Source organism: Sapajus apella, unplaced genomic scaffold (genome assembly GCF_009761245.1).
Source record: "Sapajus apella isolate SASKATOON/1434 unplaced genomic scaffold, GSC_monkey_1.0 scaffold24, whole genome shotgun sequence".
Lineage (NCBI taxonomy): Eukaryota > Metazoa > Chordata > Mammalia > Primates > Cebidae > Sapajus > Sapajus apella.
The window spans coordinates 22,239,392-22,260,409 of record NW_022436964.1 but is presented as its reverse complement, the minus strand read 5'-3'; the positions used below and the strand labels follow the sequence as shown (position 1 = coordinate 22,260,409).

Here is a 21,018-nt window from a genome sequence, read left to right as displayed (position 1 = left end):
ACTGTTGCAATAGGTTTGTCAGTATTTTATTGAAGATTTTTGCATGTATGTTCATCATGGATATTGGCCTGAAGTTTTCTTTTTTTTGTTGAGTCTTTGCCAGATTTTGGTATCAGGATGATGTTGGTCTAATAAAATGATCTGGGAAGGATTCCCTCTTTCTGTACTGTTTGGAATAGTTTCAGAAGCAGTGGTATCAACTCCTCTTTGTATGTCTGGTAGAATTCGGCTGTGAAACCATCTGGACCTGAACTTTTTTTGGTTGGTAGGCTATTAATTGCTGCCTCAACTTCAGCCCTTGTTATTGGTCTATTCAGGGTTTCAACTTCTTTGTGGTTTAGTCTTGGGGGAGGGTGCAGGGGTCTGGAGTTTATCCATTTCTTCCAGGTTTACTGGTTTATGTGCATAGAGTTGTTTATAGTAATCTCTGATGGTTGTTTGCATTTCTGAGAAATCGGTGGTGACATCCTCATCATTTTTTATTTCATTGATTTGATTCTTCTCTCTTTTCTTTTTTATTAATCTGGCTAGTGGTCTATTTTGTTCATGTTTTCAAAAAACCAGCTCCTGGATTTTTGATTTTTTGAAGGGTTTTTGTGTCTTTGTCTCCTTCAGTTTTGCTCTGATCTCAGTTTTTTCTTGTCTCCTGCTAGCATTTGAGTTTTTTGGATCTTGCTCCTCTAGTTCTTTCAATTTTGATGATAGGGTGTCAATTTTAGATCTTTTCTTGCTTCTCATGTGGGCATTTATTGCTGTAAATTTCCCTCTAGACACTGATTTAAAGTGTCCCAGAGATTCTGGTATGTTGTGTCTTCTTTCTCATTGGTTTCGAAGAACATCTTTATTTCTGCCTTCATTTTATTGTTTATCCAGTCGACATTCAGGAGCCAGTTGTTCAGTTTCCATGAAGTTGTGCAATTCTGAGTTGGTTTATTAATCCTGAGTTCTAATTTGATTGCTTTGTGGTCTGAGAGGATGTTTGTCATGATTTCCAGTTTTTTTCATTTGCTGAGGAGTGTTTTACTTCCAATTATGTGGTCAATTCTAGAGTAAGTGCAATGTGGTGCTGAGAAGAATGTATATTCTGTGGATTTGGGGTGGAGAGTTCTGTAGATGTCTATTAGGTCCACTTCGTCCAGATCTGATTTCAAGTCCTGGATATCCTTGTTAATTTTCTGTTGCATTGACCTGTTTAATATTGACAGTAGAGTGTTAAAGTCTCCCACTATTACTGTGTGGGAGTCTAAGTCTCTTTGACGGTCATTATGAACTTGCTTTATGTATCTGGGTGTTCCTGTGTTGGGTGCGTATATATTTAGGTTCAATAGATTTTCTTCTTGCATTGATCCTTTTACCATTATGTAATGCCCTTCTTTGTCTCTTTTGATCTTTGTTGGTTTAAATTCTATTTTATCAGAGACTAGGATTGCAACTTCAGCTTTTTTTGCTCTCAGTTTGCTTGGTAAATCTTCCTCCATCCCTTTATTTTGAGCCTTTGTGTGTCCTTGCACATGAGATGGGTTTTCTGAATGCAGCACATTGATGGGTCTTGACTTTTTATCCAATTTGCCAGTCTATGTCTTTTGATTGGGGCATTTAGCCCATTTACATTTAAGGTTATTATTGTTATATGTGAATTTGAACCTGCCATTTTGATGCTAGCTCATTGTTTTGCCCATTAGTTGACTCGGTTTCTTCATTTTGTCAATGGTCTTTACCATTTGGTACATTTTTGGAGTGGCTGGTCCTGGTTGTTCCTTTCTATGTTTAGTACTTCTTGGAGGACCTCTTGTAAGGCAGGCCTGGTGGTGACAAACTCTATCAACAATAGCTTGTCCATAAAGGATTTTCTTTCTCCTTCGCTTATAAAGCTTAGTTTGGCTGGGTATGAAATCCCTTTCTTTAAGGATGTTGAATATTGGCCCCCACTCTTTTCTGGCTTGTGGGTTTCTGCCAGGAGATCCACTGTGTCTGATGGGCTTCCCTTTGTGGGTTACCCAACCTTTCTTTCTTACTGCCCTTAGCATTTTTTCCTTCATTTCAAGCCTGGTGAATCTGACAATTATGTGCCTTGGGGTTGCTCTACTTGAGGAATATCTTTGTGGTGTTCTCTGCATTTTCTGGACTTGAATATTGGCCTGCTTTGCTAGGTTGGGAAATTTTCCTGGATAATATCCTGAAGAGTGTTTTTGAGCTGGGATTCATTTTCTCCATCATATTCAGGTACACCTATCAAATATAGATTAGGTCTTTTCACATAATTCCATATTTCTTGGAGGCTCTGTTCATTTCTTTTCACTGGTTTTCCTCTAGTCTTGCCTTCTCATTTTATTTCATTGAGTTGATGTTCAATCTCTGGTATCCGTTCTTTTGCTTGGTTGATTCGGCTCTTGAAACTTGTGTATGCTTCACAAAGTTATCATGTTGTGTTTTTCAGCTCCATCAAGTCATTTATATTCTTCTTTAAGCTGTTTATTCTCACTAGCATTTCATCTAACCTTTTTTCAACGTTCTTAGTTTCTTTGCAGTGGGTTAGAACATGTTTTTTTAGCTTGGAGAAGTTTGTTATTGCCTACCCTTTGAAGTCTGTTTCTGTCAATTCATCAGACTTATTATCCATCCAGTTATTCCTTTGCTCGTGAGGAGTTGAGATCCCTTGGAGGAGGAGAGGTGTTCTGGTTTTTGGTGTTTTCATCCTTTTTGTGCTGGTTTCTTTCCATCTTCATGGATTTATCTACCTGTGGTCTTTATAATTGGTAACTTTCAGATAGGGCATCTGAGCGGACACCTTTTTTGTTGATGTTGAAGTTATTTCTCTCTGTTTTTTAGTTTTCCTTCTACCAGTCAGGCCCCTCTGCTCTAGGACTGCTGGAGGTCCACTCCAGACCCTGCTTGCCTGGGGATCACCTGCGGCGGCTGCAGAGCAGTAAGGGTTGCTGCCGATTTCGTCTTCTGTTATCTTCATCCCAGATGGGTACCATCAGATGTCAGCCTGAGCTCTCCTTTATGAGGTGTCTCTTTGGATATATAGGAGTTGGGGTGCTGCTTGAGGAGACAGTTTGTCCCTTATAGGAGCTCAAGTGTTGAGCTGGGACTCCATTGTTTCATTCAGAGCTGCAGGACATGTATGTTTATGTCTGCTGCAGCAGAATCCATAACCACCTTTTTTCCCAGGTGCTCTGTCCTGGGAAGGTGGGTCTATTTTCATAAGTTTCTGATGTGTTGCTGCCTTTTTTCAGAGATGCCCTGCCCAGTAAGGAGGTATTCTAGTCAGAGTCTGAGCTGCTGTGGGTTATGCCCAGCTGTTATGTGAACTTCCTTGTGGTTTTATTTACAGAAGTACAGTTAGAATTACGTCGGTAATGGCATTCTGCCTCAGTAATGGTGAACTGTCTCGGTAATGGTGGACTGCTTTGGTAATGGTGGACTGCCTCGGTAATGGCTGATGCCCTTCCCCCCACTGAGCTCGATGTCCCAGGTCCAGCTGTACTTGCTGCGAAACTCTCAATCCTGAGTGTTTCAGATTGCTGGTCTTTGTATGGGTGGGACCACCTGAGCCAGATCACCTGGCTCCCTGTTTCAATCCCTTTTTTTTCAGTTGAATGGGTGTCTCTGTATCCCAGGCATTCCAGGTGCCAGTTGAAATGGCCGCCCAGATTTGTGTGGGTTTCTGTGCAGAGACTCGAGGTGCCAGCTGAAATAGCCATGCTGGAAACTCATGGCACTTTTCAGCCCAGGAATCTCCTGGTCTGTGGGCAGTAAAAACATTTGGAAATGCAGTGATCACTCACCCTCTGCGTTGTTCTCACTGGGAACTGCACTGCAGAGCTGTTCCTTTCTAGCTCTAGCTGTTTTGGATCTCTGGCCACAGTTCTGTATTTTTTAAGTGGAGCATTTAGGCCATTTACATTCAATGTCAGTATTCAGATGTGAAGTATTGTTGTAGTCACTGTGCTATTTGTTGCCTTTGTATCTTGTTTTTTTCTTTTTTAATAGTAGTTTTGTTTTACAGGTCCTGTGAGATTTATGCTTTAAATAGGTTCTGTTTTGATGTGTTTCCAGGATTTGTTTCAAGATTTAGAGCTTCTTTTACCAGTTCTTGTAATGCTGGCTTGATAGTAACGAATTCTCTCAGCATTTGTTTGTCTGAAAAAGACCAGATTTTCCTTCCTTTATAAAGCTTAGTTTTTTGCTGAATACAGAATTCTTGGTTGATAATTGTTTTGTTTAAGAAGGCTGAAGATAGGGCCCCAATCCCTTCTAGCTTCTAGTTCCTACTGAGAAATCTGCTGTTAATCTGATAAGTTTTCCTTTATAGGTTACCTGGTGCTTTTGCCTCACCACTCTTAAGACTCTTTCCTTTGCTTAACTGTAGATAACTAAGTGACAGTGTGTTTAGGCAATGATCTTTTTGTGATGACTTTCCCAAGTGTTCTTTGAGTTTCTTGTATTTGGATGTTTACGTCTCTAGCAAGGCAAAGGAAGTTTTTCTTGATTATTCCCCTAAATATGTTTTTCAAACTTTATATTTCTTTTCTTTCTCAGGAACATCAATTATTCTTAGGTTAGGTCATTTAACATAATCCCAAACTTCTTAGAGACTTTGTTCATTTTTTAGAATTCTTTTTTCTTTGTCTTTGTCAGACTGAGTTAATTCAAATCCCTTGTCTTGGAGCCCTGAAGTTCTTTCCTCTGCTTGTTCAGTTCTATTGCTGAGGCTTTCCAGTGCATTCTGCATTTCTCTAAGTGTATTTTTTGTTTCCTGAAGTTGTGATTGTTTTTTTTAACTATGCTATCCATTTAACTGAAGATTTCTCCTCTCATTTCTTGTATTGTTTTTTGGATGTCTTCAAATTGGACTTCACATTTCTCTGGTGCCTGTTTGATTAGCTTAATAATTAACCTTCTACATTTTTTTTTTTTCAGGTAAATCAGGGGTTTCTTCTTTGTTTCAATCCATTGCTGGTGAACTAGTGTGATTTTTTTTTGGGGTGCTAAAGAACTTTGTTTTTTCATATTACCAGAATTGTTTTTCTGGTTACTTCTCATTTGGGTAGGCTATGTTAGAGGGAAGATCTGGGACTCAAGGCTGCTGTTCAGATTCTTTTGTACCACAAGGTGTTCCCTTGACGTATTGCTCTCTCCCTTTTTCTCATCTTCCTGAGAGCTGAGCAGTAGTGATTGTTATTTTGCTTCTGGATCTAGCCACTCAGGAGGGTGGGCTACCAGGCTCTGGCTGGTACTGGGGATTGTCTGCACAGAGTCCTGTGATGTGAACTATATTCTGGTCTCTCAGCTGTGGATACCAGCACCTACTCTGGTGGAGGTGGCAGAGGAGTAAAATGGTCTCTATGAGGGTCCTTAATTTTGGTTGTTTAATGCACTATTTTTTTGCTGATTGACTTCATGCCATGAGGTGACACTTTCAGAGAGCATCAGCTATGGTAGCATAGGGAGGATCAGGTGTTGGGTGGGGCCCTAGAACTCTCAAGAGAATATGCCCTTTGTCTTTAGCTACCAGGGTGGGTAAGGGAGGATCATCAGGTACAAGGAGGGTTAGGCATGTCTGAGCTCAGACTCCCCTTGGATGGGGCTTGCTGTGGTTGCTGTGAGGAATGGAGATGTGGTTCACAGGTCAATGGAGATATGTTCCCAGGAAGATTAGGGCAGTCTCTGCTGTGTTATGCACATTGTCAGGGAAGTAGGGAAAGCTGGCAGTTATAGGCCTCCCCTAGCTCCCACGAAATTCAAAAGGCCAGTCTCACTCCCACCATACCCCCACACCCAACAGCACCAAGTCTGTTTCCAAGCAGTGATAGAGCAGATCTGAGAAATTGCCCCAGGCTGCCAGCCTCCAAAATGAGAAAGCAAGCAGGTCTTTCTCCCTCCCCCACCTGTCTGCACACAGGATTCACACCGTCCCCTGAGTTCTGACCAGGAGACTGCATTCAGTTGGAGTTCTTACAGAGTTCAGCTGGAAGTTTCCTTCTTACTGTGGTCTTTTCCCAGTACCTCTGGCAGCACTCCCCAGGGACCTAACAAGTCAGAAATTGTTTCCCTGGGCACCCAGAGAGTACACAGTGCTTTTCTTACTGCTGCCTCTACTCCTGTGTTTTGCTGGGCTCTCTAAATTGACTCAGTTCCAGGTAAGGTCAAATCCTTCTCCATAATACAGGCCTTCTGGTTCCCCAGTGAAGGTGTATATTCGGGGGCAGATAATCCCCCTTTCCCACTTTCACAGCTTGGGCACTCACAGTATTTGGGTGTCTCCTGTGTTCTGCAGCAGCAATCTGCTTCCTTCATAGGGTCTGTGGATTGTCTAGCCTCTCCAGGTATTTTCCTACAGTAGTTCTGGAGCAAAAGTCCATGAAGTGAGTGTCCACATGCTGCTTGGTCTGTCCAGTTGGGAGCTGCATCTAGGCCTGCCTCTTATCCACCATTTACCTCCTCATTAACACTTCTTTTTTTTTTTTAATTTTTTGTATATTTTTTTATTTTGCATTTTAGGTTTTGGGATACATGTGAAGAACACGCAAGATTGTTGCATAGGTTGGGGAGAGATAGCATGGGGAGAAATGTCATTAACACTTCTTTAGGTCTGAAGTTGCAGATTAAGCTTGTCTGGTCAACATTCCAGTAAAGGAACAACAAATTCAAACAATCTTATTCTGTTAGTTCTCTTAGAAACAAAAGCTATTAGTAATAGCTAATTGGGACCAGAAAAAAAAATCAGCTTTCATCTATAGTTCATAGGAAGTAATGAGAGATTTAGGTAATATTACCAGATTTAAACCTACCAGTCTGTCCTGTCCCTTAAGCATTTAAAATAAAATATGCAACAAAATGGATGACTTATTGGAGATAGAAGACCATTAATTAGGTTCTCTATGAAAACATTTACATGCAAGCACACAGTTTTAATACGAAAGATTTGTGTTTAAAAGTCTTGTAAGTTGTCTTTCACACAGATCAAATGTTGTTGGAAGACCAATATGGCTTCAGTAGATACATTCAGTGAAATGACCAAATCTATGTTTGATCCATGTTCCTGAAAGTGATGGGGAGAATAAAACCAAGTTGGAAAACACTCTTCAGGATATTATCTAGGAGAACTTCCCCAACCTAGCAAGGCAGGCCAATATTCAAATTGAGGAAATACAGAGAACACCACAAAGATACCCCTCGAGAAGAGCAGCCCCAAGACATATAATCATCAGAGTCACCAGAGTCGAAATGAAGGAAAAAATGCTAAGGGCAGCCAGAGAGAAAGGTTGGGTTATCCACAAAGGGAAGCCCACCAGACTCACAGAAGATCTCTTGGCAGAAACCCGACAAGCCAGAAGAAAGTTGGGGCCAATATTCAACATCCTTAAAGAAAAGAATTTTCAGCCCAGAGTTTCATATGTAGCCAAACTAAGCTTCATAAGTGAAGGAGAAATAAAATCCTTTACAGACAAGCAAATAATGAGACATTTTGTCACACCAGGCCTGCCTTATAAGAGCTCCTGATGGAAGCACTGAACATGAAAAGGAACAACCAGTACCAGCTGCTGCAAAAACATACCACATTGTAAAGACCATCGACACTATGAAGAAATTACATCAACTAATGAGCAAAACAACCAGCTGGCATCAAAATGGCAAGATCAGATTCACACATAACAATATTAACCTTAAATGTAAATGGGCTAAACTCTCAATTAAAAGACACAAACTGGCAAATTGGATAAAATGTCAAAACCCATCAGTATGATGTATCCAGGAAACCCCTATCACATGCAAGGACACACGTAGGCTCAAAATAAAGGGATGGAGGAATATTTATCAAGCTAATGGAAAGCCAAAAAAAAAAAAAAGCAGGGGTTGCAATTCTAGTCTTTGATAAAACAGACTTTGAATCAACAAAGAACCAAAGAGACAAAGAAGGGCATTACATAACAGTAAAGGGATCAATGCAACAAGAAGAGCTAACTATCCTAAATATATATGCATGCAATACAGGAGGACCCACATACATAAAGCAAGTTCTTAATGACCGTCAAAGAGACTTAGACTCCCACACAATAAGAGTGGGAGACTTAACACTCCACTGTCAATATTAGACAGATCAATGAGACGGAAAAATAACAAGGATATCCAGGACTTGAAATCAGATCTGGACGAAGTGGACCTAATAGACATCTACAGAACTCTCCGCCCCAAATCCACAGAATATATATTCTTCTCAGCACCACATTGCACTTACTCCAGAATTGACCGCATAATTGGAAGTAAAACACTCCTCAGGAAATGCAAAAGACTGGATCATAACAAACAGTCTCTCAGACCACAGTGCAATCAAATCAAAACTCAGGATTAAGAAACTCACTCAAAACCACAGAACTACATGGAAACTAAACAACCCGCTCCTGAATGACTACTGGGTAAATAATGAAATGAAGGCACAAATAAAGATGCTCTTTGAAACTAATAAGAATGAAGATACAACATACCAGAATCTCTGGCACACATTTAAAGCAAGGTGTAGGGGGAAATATGTAGCACTAAATACCCATAATAGAAATAAGGAAAGATCTAAAATTGATACCCTACAGTCACAATTAAAAGAACTAGAGGAGCAAGATCAAAGAAATTCAAAAGCTAGCAGAAGACAAGAAATAACTAAGATCAGAGCAGAACTGAAGGAGATAGAGACACACACACACACAAAAAAAAACCTTTAAAAAATCAATTAATCCAGGATCTGGTTTTTTTGAAAGATCAACAAAATAAATAGACTGCTAGCCAGACTCATAGAGAAGAAAAGAGAGAAGAATCAAATAGATGCAATAAAAAATGATAAAGGGGATATCACCACCATGCCACAGAAATACAAACTACCATCAGAGAATATTATAAACACCTCTATGCTAATAAACCAGCAAATCTAGAAGAAAGAGATAATTCCTGGATGCTTACACCCTCCCAAAACTAAACCAGGAAGAAGTTGAAACCCTGAATAGAACAATAACAAGGTCTGAAACTGAGGCAGCAATTAATAGCCTACCAACCAAAAAAAGTCCAGGTCCAGATGGGTTCACAGCTGAATTCTACCAGAGGTACAAAGAGGAGCTGGTTCCATTCCTTCTGAAACTATTTTAAACAATAGAAAAAGAGTTAGGGAGAATTCCCTCTTTTTATAAGGCCAACATCATCCTGATACCAAAACCTAGAAGAGACACAACTAAAAAAGAAAATTCCAGGCCAACCTCCCTGATGAATATTGATTCAAAAATCCTCAATAAAATGCTGGCAAACCGAATCCAACAGCACATCAAGAAGCTTATCCGTCACAATCAAGTAGGCTTCATCCATGGAATGCAAGTCTGGTTCTACATATGCAAATTTGTAAATGTAATCCACCACATAAACAGAACCAAAGACAAAAACCACATGATTATCTCAATAGATACAGAGAAGGCCTTTGACAAAATTCCACAGACCTCTATGCTAAAAATTCTCAATAAACTAGGTATCAATGGAATATATCTCAAAATAATAAGAGCTATTTATGACAAACCCACAGCCAATATCATACTGAATGGGCAAGAACTGGAAGTATTCCCTTTGAAAACTGTCACAAGACAAGGATGCCTTCTCTCATTACTCCTATTCAACATAGTATTGAAATAGCTTCTAAGAGCAAAAGGAAATTTGGGAGTCTAAAATTCCATTCTTTATCAATTTTGAAAAACAAGAGAAACAATAGAAACTTGATAACAATGAGTGGTGACATCTCACATTTCCATGTTTTTTTAAAATAGGAAACTGGTATTACTTTTGCAAAGAGAGACATAAAATGTTACCAAGCACTTCATCTGCATGAAGGCCACAAAGGAGCCAGGCTACTAGATGAATATGTAGACTTTTAGGATTGGGACGGGAGACAGCAAAGCAAGTTTCCAGAAGTGAAAAGGCCCGAGGGGCTTTGACCTATGTGGAATAGAGATGGGGTTTGAGGGCTCATAGCCTATGTCTTTTAGCTTCCTCTGAGTCTAGGCCCAGCTAAAGTGCAAGGAAAAGAGGTTTTGTTTCTCTAACCATAAGGGAATAATCCAAGTAGACTTGCCTGGTGCCAAGAGAGGAAAATGCCTCTTCTAAAAGAATCCAGAATAAGCCATTTATTTTTAAAAATTTATGTTTCTAAGTATCAAATTTAACTATAAGCTCTGTGGTCCAAAAGAGCTAGCAGCTGTTAGCAATCTAGCCTCTAATTAGATCAGCCGTGATCTGACTGATGGCAACACAGATGAAAAAGATAAAATTTTCTTCAAATACTGATACATCAAAGATTCGTTTTTAAATTTGTATAAATTTAAGGAGTACAAATGCAGTACAAATTACATGAATATATTGTTTAGTGGTGATTTCTTTATCATTGATGAGTTCAGAAAAGAAACTTTTTTGTGCTTGGCATTTATTTAAATTCTTGCTTTTTTAATATGATTAACTCATATGAATTCTTACTAACCACATTTTTGTCATCTGTTTTCTTGGGGCTATCACTCCCTTGCTTCTAAACAAAAATTTGTAAGTTTTTATTTATATAATTATCTGACTCATGTCTGATCTGACACAGAGCTGTATTCACCATGACATCAGTGATCATATTATTCTGTTCCCTTTGTAATTCCCCAAAAGCTAGCACAGAAAAGGCACTAGATAAATATGTGCTGAATAACTAAAGAATGAATGAATGCTTGTATTTTGCCATAAGGTAGTATAGTCCTGGAACAGGAATAAAAAATCCTTCCATTATAATCATGATTCTATCAGTAGCTAGCTAGTTGTGATGCATATGGCAAATGCCATCTGAACCTGTTTTTTCACCCGTAAAGGGATCAAATAAAAGCTACCTGACAGTACTGAGTAAAAAGTGTCATATGTTGACATTGGAGACTTTCTGATGAAAGGAATGGGACTCCTGGTTGTCCCTGTTCCCACTGGCTCCACAGAGTGTGCAGCCCTGGCCATACCTCCCTACTGCTGCCAGTGTGATGGTGGTGGCCATTCCAGATGGCCCACTGCTGCTGTCATTAGGGGTAGTTAATAAAGGAGACAGGAGTAGAGATTTGAAGATACTGGAAAATATTTGAAATAGTCACTGTGGAAAAGTGGAAAAATATGATATATGAGGCTGCGTAGAGAGTCTGTTCATAGTAACATTTAATTTAATAGAATATATATATTTTGAAAAAGCATTCCTGGTGCTCCTGATAGATCTCTTGCTTCTCCATCATGACATGCTCCTCTAATTCCTGTTGAAACCCACCAAACAAAATAAATAGTTTTTGATTTAAAATTTTTGATAAAGTAACTCATTCCATTTTTGGTTCCAGTTAGACCATTAAATTACCTTTGTGACAAAAACAGTGACATTCTCACAAAATTTCTGTTCCAAAAATGTTTGCTAGAGGCTTCCCAAAACAAATCTCTGACATCAGCGAGGAGACAGGAGCACATGGGCAGTGCAATTGACATGTGCTTTGTGTGGATCTCTGTAATTTATTCAAGGAACAAACCTCCCATTGAGGTCATGTCTCATTTGGGATTGAATGACTAACTTTGTATCTGTGATCACATTAACAAAAATGCAGATAAAATGCCCCAGAATTTTTCCTTTGTATGATTTTGAAATTAAACTTATCCATGTTATGTCTGCAAAATGAGCATTTCACCATGAAGATATCTTTGATTATAATGGGATTCAAAAGATAATAGAGAAAATATTTTAGGACATGTTGCCTCTTCATTTGGCTGTGTCATGTACCTTTCTGTGCCTCTGGAGTGTCATGTTTTAAATGTAGGTTGGTCTATACTCTAAAAAGTAAAGTTCATATCCAAAAACCTTGACCAAGTTACTAGCTGTAACTTGCTCTACCAGTAGAAGCCATTGAGAATGCTGAGGTCAAAAAGCATAATAGCCAATCATGATGGTTCTGAGATGCTTGATTTCCAATAAAGAAGAAAGTTGCTATCATCTAATTATGAAGATGGTGCCTTAATTCTTTGTACGACTTAATGTACATATTGTGATATCAAAAGGACAAAAGATTGTTAATTTGAAAATATAAGCACCTATTTTGATGTAATAATGGTAATAATGATAGCTATTACTTATTGAATAACTATTACATATTAGGACTTTGGTGAGAAATAATGCTTTAATTATCAAACAAACCTATAAGATAGGTGCTAATGTCACTATAACAATTTTTAAATAAGTAATTTAAGACTTAAATAAGTCCATGTACTTTTCCAAACTCACAAGATGAATAAAAGGTATTGGCAGAATCCGAATTAAAACAATCTAATATCAGAGACCACATGTTCCTCAATGGATAGGGCAAAATAGACCTAAGGAAATAAAGTCAGTTTGAACTACTCACAGGTAAATGTCATGTGACCTCTGAGTAATTCCACAAGTGAAACAACCACCCAAATCAGACTGTATGCAGGACACTCACAAGCAGTGAGACTTTTGCTGAGAGGTGCTGGAAAGAGGATTGAGTAATATCAAATTATCGCAGATTTGAGCTAGATCAAAGGACTCTTGACCCAAGTTTGAACCAGTTTCAACACTTTTGCTGGCACCATATTTGATATCCAGCAGCCATAAATGATTTCCTAAACCTGGGTAGGACTAATCTTGCCATTTAAAAGATTCTGATAGAGATCTTAATAAACACTGTAGAAATAAAGACAATCTGATCTAGAACAGGTAGCGGTTATTCATCCAGAGCTTGCAAGGAAGTCAGGTACCATCACTTTTGTTTGGCAGAGACTCACAGGCAGGCAGAGGAGTGGGAAAGCTTTATAGCAGAAAAAAGGAAAAGCTTCAGGTATGCCCTGCTCAAAAGCTGTTGGCCTGGGGAAGCTAGATGTGGGCTATGTAGAAGCCTCTAGGATTGGTTTGGGGAGCACATTTTCTTTCTCTGGTTGGTTCTGGGTTAGAAGTGAGAGCAAACATTAGAAAAGCTAGGAGTCACTGACCAAGTTCTGACCAGTTTGGGCCAATAGCTACAAAGGTTATGGTTCGGCTTCCTGGGCTGGTTGCTGCAGAGACTATGATCAGAGTTGTTTTGTCATATATGGTCTGGCCAGTATTTATTTGTATATTTAGCCTCTCATGATAAACAACATATTATGGTGGTAAATGCTATGTGGGACAGCAAATTTACACAAATATGTTTCTTTAACCTATAGCCTCCACACCAATACTTATAAACTGAGCTATGTGGGAACTGAACAAACAAAAGTAAATTATTCAGATATTTGCATGATAAGTTGAATAAAAATAATTAATTGCTCTTTTTTTTAGGGAAGCTTGGTTTTCTTAGAAGTCTATTAACCAGCCAATACATTAAAGCTTGATTGATTTGATTGTAACTGAATCTCTCTGATCTTAATAAAACCTACTGTGACACAGAAAAAAAAAAAGTCCCTGTCTTCCAGGAACTTGCAATCTTGCAATGTTAACAGCTATAATATAAACACGTAGGAAATTGCTAGTGAATAGACAAGTTTGAGACAAGATTCATTTATTTTATCTAGACCGTGTCCCACCATGCTCCTCAATCAGAAGAACTTTGCTTCTTACACTTTGCGTGAGAAAATTCATTGTCCCCTAGAGGACATGAACATTCCCCAGGATAGGGTTGAAGACACCTGAGCAGGCAGAGGGATCACCAAACACATCCAAGGCCTAAAAAAGAGCTAAGGTCAGGGTAAGCATTGCCAGATAAAATGTAGGATGCCCAACTATAATGAATCTCAATTGTAGATACTCAGGAATAATTTTTAGTATAAATATGTCCCCAAAATGTAAACAGGTGTCCTTATTTCTGTTTGCTAAATATAGCCACACTGATAAGGACAAATTATTTATAAAAGGACCAAACTTTGAAGGCCAAATTTACTCATGAAGTTTCCAGGCTTGGTAGTGCTGAACAGAGACCAAGAGAAAGACTATAGAAGTTGAATAGACCTGGAACAGAGCAGAAAGAATGAGCAAGGGTGTAGCTGTGCAGATTGTACACTGCAGAACTCAAGACTACCACATGTAAAACTAGTGGCTCTGGAAGTCTAAAACAATTATACCAACAGTGATGGAATGCCCAAGTCTTTTTCACATTGACAGAGACCACAAAGTATGATACAGAGTAAAAGCAAGATTAAAGCCCACCGTCTCCCCTTTTTCCTCCCCCCTCCCCCTACAATTTACTGTAAGTGGAGTTTTCAGCTGATCTGCTTTGTCTAAAAAGAGCCTAAAAGAACCAGAAAGGTTAGGTTGAGGGCAATTATTTTATGAAGTAGCTTCTAAAACCAAAAGGAAATTTAGGAGTCTAAAATTCCATTCTTTATCAATTTTGAAAAACAAAGAGAAACAATAGAAACTTGATAACAATGAGTGGTGACATCTCACATTTCTGTTTGTTTATAGGAAACCAGTATTACTTTTGCAAAGGGAGAGACGTAAAAAGTTACTAAGCACTTCATCTGCATGAAGGCCACAAAGGAGCCAGGCTGCTAGACGAATATGTACACTTTTAGGATTGGGACGGGAGACAGCAAAGCAAGTTTCCAGAAGTGAAAAGGCCAGAGGGGCTGTGTCCTATGTGGAATAGAGATGGGGTTTGAGGGCTCATAGCCTATGTCTTTTAGCTTCCACTGAGTCTAGGCCCAGCTAAAGTGCAAGGAAAAGAGGTTTTGTTTCTCTAATCATAAGGGAATAATCCAAGTAGACTTGCCTGGTGCCAAGAGAGGAAAATGCCTCTTCTAAAAGAATCCAGAATAAGCCATTTATTTTTAAAAATTTATATTTCTAAGTATCAAATTTAACTATAAGCTCTGTGGTCCAAAAGAGCTAGCAGCTGTTAGCAATCTAGCCTCTAATTAGATCAGCCGTGATCTGACTGATGGCATCACAGATGAAAAAGATAAGATTTTCTTCAAATACTGACACATCAAAGATTTCTTTTTAAATTTGTATAAATTTAAGGGGTACAAATGCAGTACAAATTACATGGATATATTGTGTAGTGGTGATTTCTTGATCATTGATGATTTCAGCAAAGAAACTTTTTGTGCTTGATAATTAATATGATTAACCCATCTTACATGAATTCTTACTAACCTCATTTTTGTCATCTGTTCTCTTGGGGCTGTCACTCCCTTACTTCTAAACAAATATAAGTTTTTATTTATATGAGATTATCTGATTCATGTCTGATTTGACACAGAGCTGTATTCACCATGACATCAGTGATTATATTATTCTGCTCCCTTTGTAATTCCCTAAAACCTAGCACAGAAAAGGTACTAAATACACATATGCTGAATAACTAAGGAATGAATGAATGCTTTTATTTTGCCAAGCGTAGTGTGGTCTTGGAACAGGAATAAAAATCCTTCCATTGTAATTATGATTCTGTCAGTACCTAGCTAGTTGTGATACCTGTGGCAAATGCCATCTGAACCTGTCTTTTCATGAGTAAAGGGATCAAATAAAAGCTACCTGACAGTACTGAGTAAAACGTGCCACATGTTGAGATTGGAGACTTTATGATGAATTTCTGTATAAGAGGTTGCATTCACTGCCCCAACTTTGTGTCTGAACTCATAAATCCCCTCCCTCTCCATCCTATGTGTTATGTGTCTTTCATCACAAGTGTCTATGTTCATTAAAGAGGGAGAAAATACTGCATCATTTGCATTAATCAGATGGTACAGAACCACTACTCAGAGCAGTAAGAGAAGGATCAGGAAACGCAGAGTGAGGGAAGCTAATCTTCCAACCTTAGGGCTTAAGCCCCAGCCAAAAACTCCATATGTAAGCAGCCACTTAGCCACTGAACCAGACAAAGATGGAAGGCTATGAGCACCATTTCCATCTCCCCTTCTCCAGCCTCAACAGCGTGAGTAGATGTTGGACTGTACAGCAGCAGCTCAGGCTTTCTGAGTCTACCGGGGTACCCATTTTGGAGGAGATTTTGAAGCAAGGATTTTTTGCAAAGAATATAAAAACCAGAAAGAATGCAAGGAATGGTAACATAAATATCTCAAGCCAAGAGGGGTTTGTTCATTTTAAGAAAACAACTGAAATAATGCAAGGGCAGGGAACAACATGTAGCCAGGCTGTAGTTGAAAGTTATGTAATCTTTATCTTGAAAGTTAGAACAAGCTTTGTCCAGGAGGGCAGGGCCATATGATAAACTCAGTGGTGCCTGGACCCATGGCTCATACCTTCAGTAGGAACCCACGTAGGGAATATGTAAAAGGGATTCCAGAAAGGGAGGTATGGGTAGCCAGGCAGCCCAGCCAGACTTTGTTGTTAGAAGATCTGGCTTCTTGGCATATTTCTGCCACTTAGCTGTGTAACCTTAGGTGCACATCTTCACCAATTCTCATTTTCCTTAATGTGTAATGTGGATGATAATGGGATCCACTTGGGAGACTTATGAGGAAGATTAAATCATATATATAGTGTTCATAATAATCCCAGTTCATAGTAAGCTCTCAATATTGAAGATTTTTGCGTCGATGTTCATCATGGATGTTGGCCTTAAGTTTTCTTTTTTAGTTGAGTCTTTGCCTGGTTTTGGTATCAGGATGATGTTGGTCTCATAAAATGAGTTAGGGAGGATTCCCTCCTTTTGTATTGTTTGATATAGTTTCAGAAGGAATGGAACCAGCTCCTCTTTGTACATCTGGTAGAATTCGGCTGTGAACCCATCTGGACCTGGACTTTTTTTGGTTGGTAGGTATTGATTGCTGCCTCTACTTTAGCCCTTGTTATTGGTCTATTCAGGGTTTCAACTTCCTCCTGGTTTAGTCTTGGTAGAGTACAAGTGTCTAGGAATTTATCCATTTCTTCCTGGTTTACTGGTTTATGTGAATAGAGCTGTTTGTAGTAATCTCTGATGGTAGTTTGTATTTCTGTGGGGTCAGTGGTGATATCCCTTTTATTGTTTTTATTGCATCTATGTGATTCTTCTCCTTTTCTTTTTTATTAATCTGGCTAGCGGTCTGTCTATTTTGTTGATCTTTTCAAAAAACCAGCTCCTGTATTTATTGATTTTTTGAAGGGTTTTTTGTGTCTCTATCTCCTTCAGTTCGGCTCTGATCTTAGTTATTTCTTGTCTTCTGCTAGCTTTTGAGTTTTCTTTGACCTTCCTCCTCTAGCTCTTTCAATTTTGATGATAGAGTGTCAATTTTAGATCTTTCCTTGTTTCTCACGTGGGTATTTATTGCTATAAATTTCCCTTTTGACACTGCTTTACATGTGTCCCAGAGATTCTGGTAAGTTGTGTCTTCATTCTGATTAGTTTCGAAGAACATCTTTATTTCTGCCTTCATTTCATTGATTCAGTCGACACTCAGAAGCAAGTTGTTCAGTTTCCAAGTGGTTGTGTAGTTTTGAGTGTGTTTCTCAATCCTGAATTCTAGTCTGATTGCACTGTGGTCTGATAGACTGTTATGATTTCCATTCTCTTGCATTTGCTGAGGGGTGATTTGCTTCCAATGATGTGGTCAATTTTAGAGTAAGTGCAATATGGTGCTGAGAAAAATATATATTCTGTGAATTTGGGGTGGAGCATTCTGTATATGACTATTAGGTCCACTTGGTCCAGCTCTGCATTCAAGTCCTGGATATGCTTGTTAATTTTCTGTCTCGTTGATCTATCTAGTATTGACAGTTGGAGTGTTGAAGTCTTCCACTATTATTGTGTGGGAATCTAAATCACATTTTAGGTCATTAAGAACTTGCTTTATGTATCTGGGTGCTCCTGTGTCGGGTGCATATATATTTAGGGTAGTTAGCTCTTCTTGTTGGATTGATCGTTTTACCATTATGTAGTGTCCTTCTTTGACTCTTTTGATCTTTGTTGGTTTGAAGTCCATTTTATCAGAGACTAGGATTGCAACCCCTGCTTTTTTTTGTTCTCCATTTGCTTGGTAAATCTTCTTCCATCCCTTTATTTTGAGTCTATGTGTGTCTTTGTATGTGAGATAGGTTTCCTGAATACAGCACACCAATGGGTTTTGACTTTTTATCCAGTTTGCTAGTCTATGTCTTTTGATTGGGACATTTAGGCCGTTTACATTCAATGTTACTATTGTTATGTGTGAATTTGATCCTGCCATTTTGTTACTGGCTGGTTTTGTTTCCCATTAGTTGACCCATTTTCTTCATTGCATTTTTGGTCTTTGCCAACTGGTTTGTTTTTGCAGTGACTGATACTTGTTCCTTTCTGTGCTTCATGTTTCTTTCAGGAGCTCTTGTAAGGCAGGTCTTGTGGTGATAAAATCTCTCAGTAATTGCTTGTCCATAAAGGATTTTATTTCTCCTTCACTTACAAAGCTTAGTTTGGCTGGATATGAGATTCTGGGTTGAAAGTTCTTTTCTTTAAGGATGTTGAATATTGTCCCCCACTCTCTTCTGGCTTGTAGGGTTTCTGCTGAGAGATCTGCTGTGAGTCTGATTGGCTTCTCTCTGTGGGTGACCTGACCTTTCTCTCTGGCGGCGCTTAGCATTTTTTCCTTCATTTAAACCCTGGTGAATCTGACGATTATGTGCCTTGGGGTTGCTCTTCTTGAGGAATATCTTTGTGGAGTTCTCTGTATTTTTTTTTAACTGTAGCTTTTTATTTTCATGTGGATAATTCAAACAAAGTTACTAGTAGCCTTTGTTCAATTTTTTTTTTTTTTTAAGAAATGCTCAAAAAAATCTTGAGCTTAAAAGAAATTTAAGCTTGTTACAGGAGCCTGGCTGGAGGATTCCTATTTTTATAGATGAGAAATACAACGCAGATTTCTCTGAAGAGTGTTTAAAGAAGGAATGGTAGTTTAGGGGGCTTATTTCCCAGGCTCCAAGTGATTTAGGGGTGGTGTCACAGTGCTAGGTATAGGGTGATAGGACAGTGATCACTGCCGAGAGCCTTGGAATCGATCTTGCTGTCACACAATGCAGGTAACAAAGAGTGGGACAACAAAAAATAATCAAGACGCCAACCAACATTCTTGGATCGAGCATTCATCATATAAGTCCAAAAGGTGTAGGCATAGGCTGTGCTGGGGTAGAGGTGCTTAAAGCTGTCAGCCAATGGCACAGCCTGCAGTAATTCCCGAAAGCCTTGGTGCTCTTGTGGCATGAAGCCAGCATTCTTTTTGTTTCCCTTGGGGTTGTGAAGGTCAGTTTCTTCATGCACTACATTGAGGTCTCCACACAGCACAAGGGGATTTCGGGAAGCCAAGCCCTTCAGGAACTTGTGAAAGACTTCATCCCAGCACTGCCAGTACTCCAGTCGTACCAGATCCCGGTCTGCGTTAGGTACATATGCTGTTACCAGCACAAATGAGTCAAATTCAGCCACAATCATCCAGCATTCCTGATCATGCTCCTCCTCACCTATGCCATAAGAAACTTTGAGTGGGCACTGGCGGGAAAGTGGGCCCATGCCACTGTACCCTTCCTTATCCGAGGGAGCTGACCAGTATTGATGAGGGAGTCCAGGCAGCTCTTGAAGTTCAGCTGGTAGTTTGTTCTCTGAACATTTGTTCTCTTGAAGGCACAGTATATCTGGGGCTTTTCTTCACCCAATCTGATCCTTTCTTCTTAATCCAGGCTCGAAGCCCATCCACATTCCAAGAGCAGATCTTGAGTATGGCAGGTTTGCCACTGGGTGAGGTATTCTGATCTGGGAGGTCCTCATACAGTGCTGGGCCCTCTCCTGCTGCCTCTTTGTCATTTTTCTTTGCCGCCGTCTTACTCTTCTTGGCCTCTGGCTCCATCTTGAGCTCGTCCCCTTCTTCGGCCACCGATCCCTTTTTCCCACGCTTCGGCATTCCCCTAATGAACACCCTTCAGAGGCACCTGTACCGCGTTGCCCACCGGAGTATTTTTACCGCGTTGCCTACAGACACAAAGAAATGAAACCAGCTAAAACTGGGGAGAAGACTCCTCCCTAGAGCGTCCCCACACCAGGTCCGGCTTTTCAAACCATGTTATTTCTAAATCCTTTCCCAATCTCAGTGCATCATAGGCCCTTCAGCCCCTCACCCACGTAACAAGATCATTTCATAGTGCCTTGTACCCTACTCGCGAGATCTGTCTCTATATTTCTTTAATTTGAAATTTGGACTGCCTTGCTAGGCTTGGGAAGTTCTCCTGGATAATATCCTGGAGCATGTTTTCCAGCCTGGATTCATTCTCCCCATCATATTCAGGTATACCGATCAAGCGTAGATTAGGTCTTTTCATATAATCCCATATTTCTTGGAGGCTTTGTTCATTTCTTTTCACTCTTTTTTCTCCTGTCTCGCCTTCTCTTTTTATTTTGTTGAGGTGATCTTCAATCTCTGATATCCTTTCTTCTGCTTGATCAATTTGGCTGTTAAAACTTGTGTTTGCTTCACATAGTTCTCATGCTGTGTTTTTCAACTCCATCAAGTCGTTTATGTTCTTCTCTAAGCTGGTTATTCTAGTTAGCATTTCGTCTAACCTCTTTTCAAGGTTTTTGGTTTCTTTGCATTGAGTTAGAACATATTCCTTTAGCTCAGAAAAGTTTGTTATTATCCACCTTCTGAAACCTGTTTCTGTCAGTTCGTTGCACTCCTTCTCGGTCATGCTGTGATCCTGTGTTATTGAGGAGTTGTGATCCCTTGAAGGAGAAGAGGTGTTTTGGTCTTTGATGGTTTCATCTTTTTTGCTCTGGTTTATTCCCATCTTTGTGAGTTTACCTGGCTGCGTTGTCAGGGAGCTGCTTGATGAGGTGGCTTGTCTGCCTGTGGAGGCGCTACTGGGTTTCTAGGGGTTCCTTCAGGTTACTAGGGAAACTTCCTGTGTCGTTTTTGTTTATACTGAGAGATTAGGCCCACCTCTTCTGCTGACCTGTAGGCACTTCTGGGTTGTCAAGAACCCTGTCCTGTTGCTATGTAGGCCTCCTATGTTTTTTGTTGAAACATGTAGCCCAGTCC

At 39.5% G+C, this 21,018-nt stretch overlaps 1 long non-coding RNA gene and 1 pseudogene across 2 annotated transcripts; one reads left to right on the top strand and one right to left on the bottom strand.

The window, feature by feature from the left end:
* The first annotated feature begins 206 nt into the window (after positions 1 to 206).
* Positions 207 to 16,907, top strand: LOC116559901. The gene is made up of 3 exons (XR_004272675.1): positions 207 to 353; positions 12,033 to 12,035; positions 16,891 to 16,907. It is a non-coding gene; the product is annotated as an uncharacterized LOC116559901 (long non-coding RNA).
* Positions 16,908 to 18,674: 1,767 nt separating this feature from the next.
* Positions 18,675 to 19,915, bottom strand: LOC116559900 (annotated as a pseudogene). The gene has a single exon (XR_004272674.1). The product of XR_004272674.1 is annotated as a DNA-(apurinic or apyrimidinic site) lyase-like (transcript).
* Between the last annotated feature and the right edge of the window lie 1,103 nt (positions 19,916 to 21,018).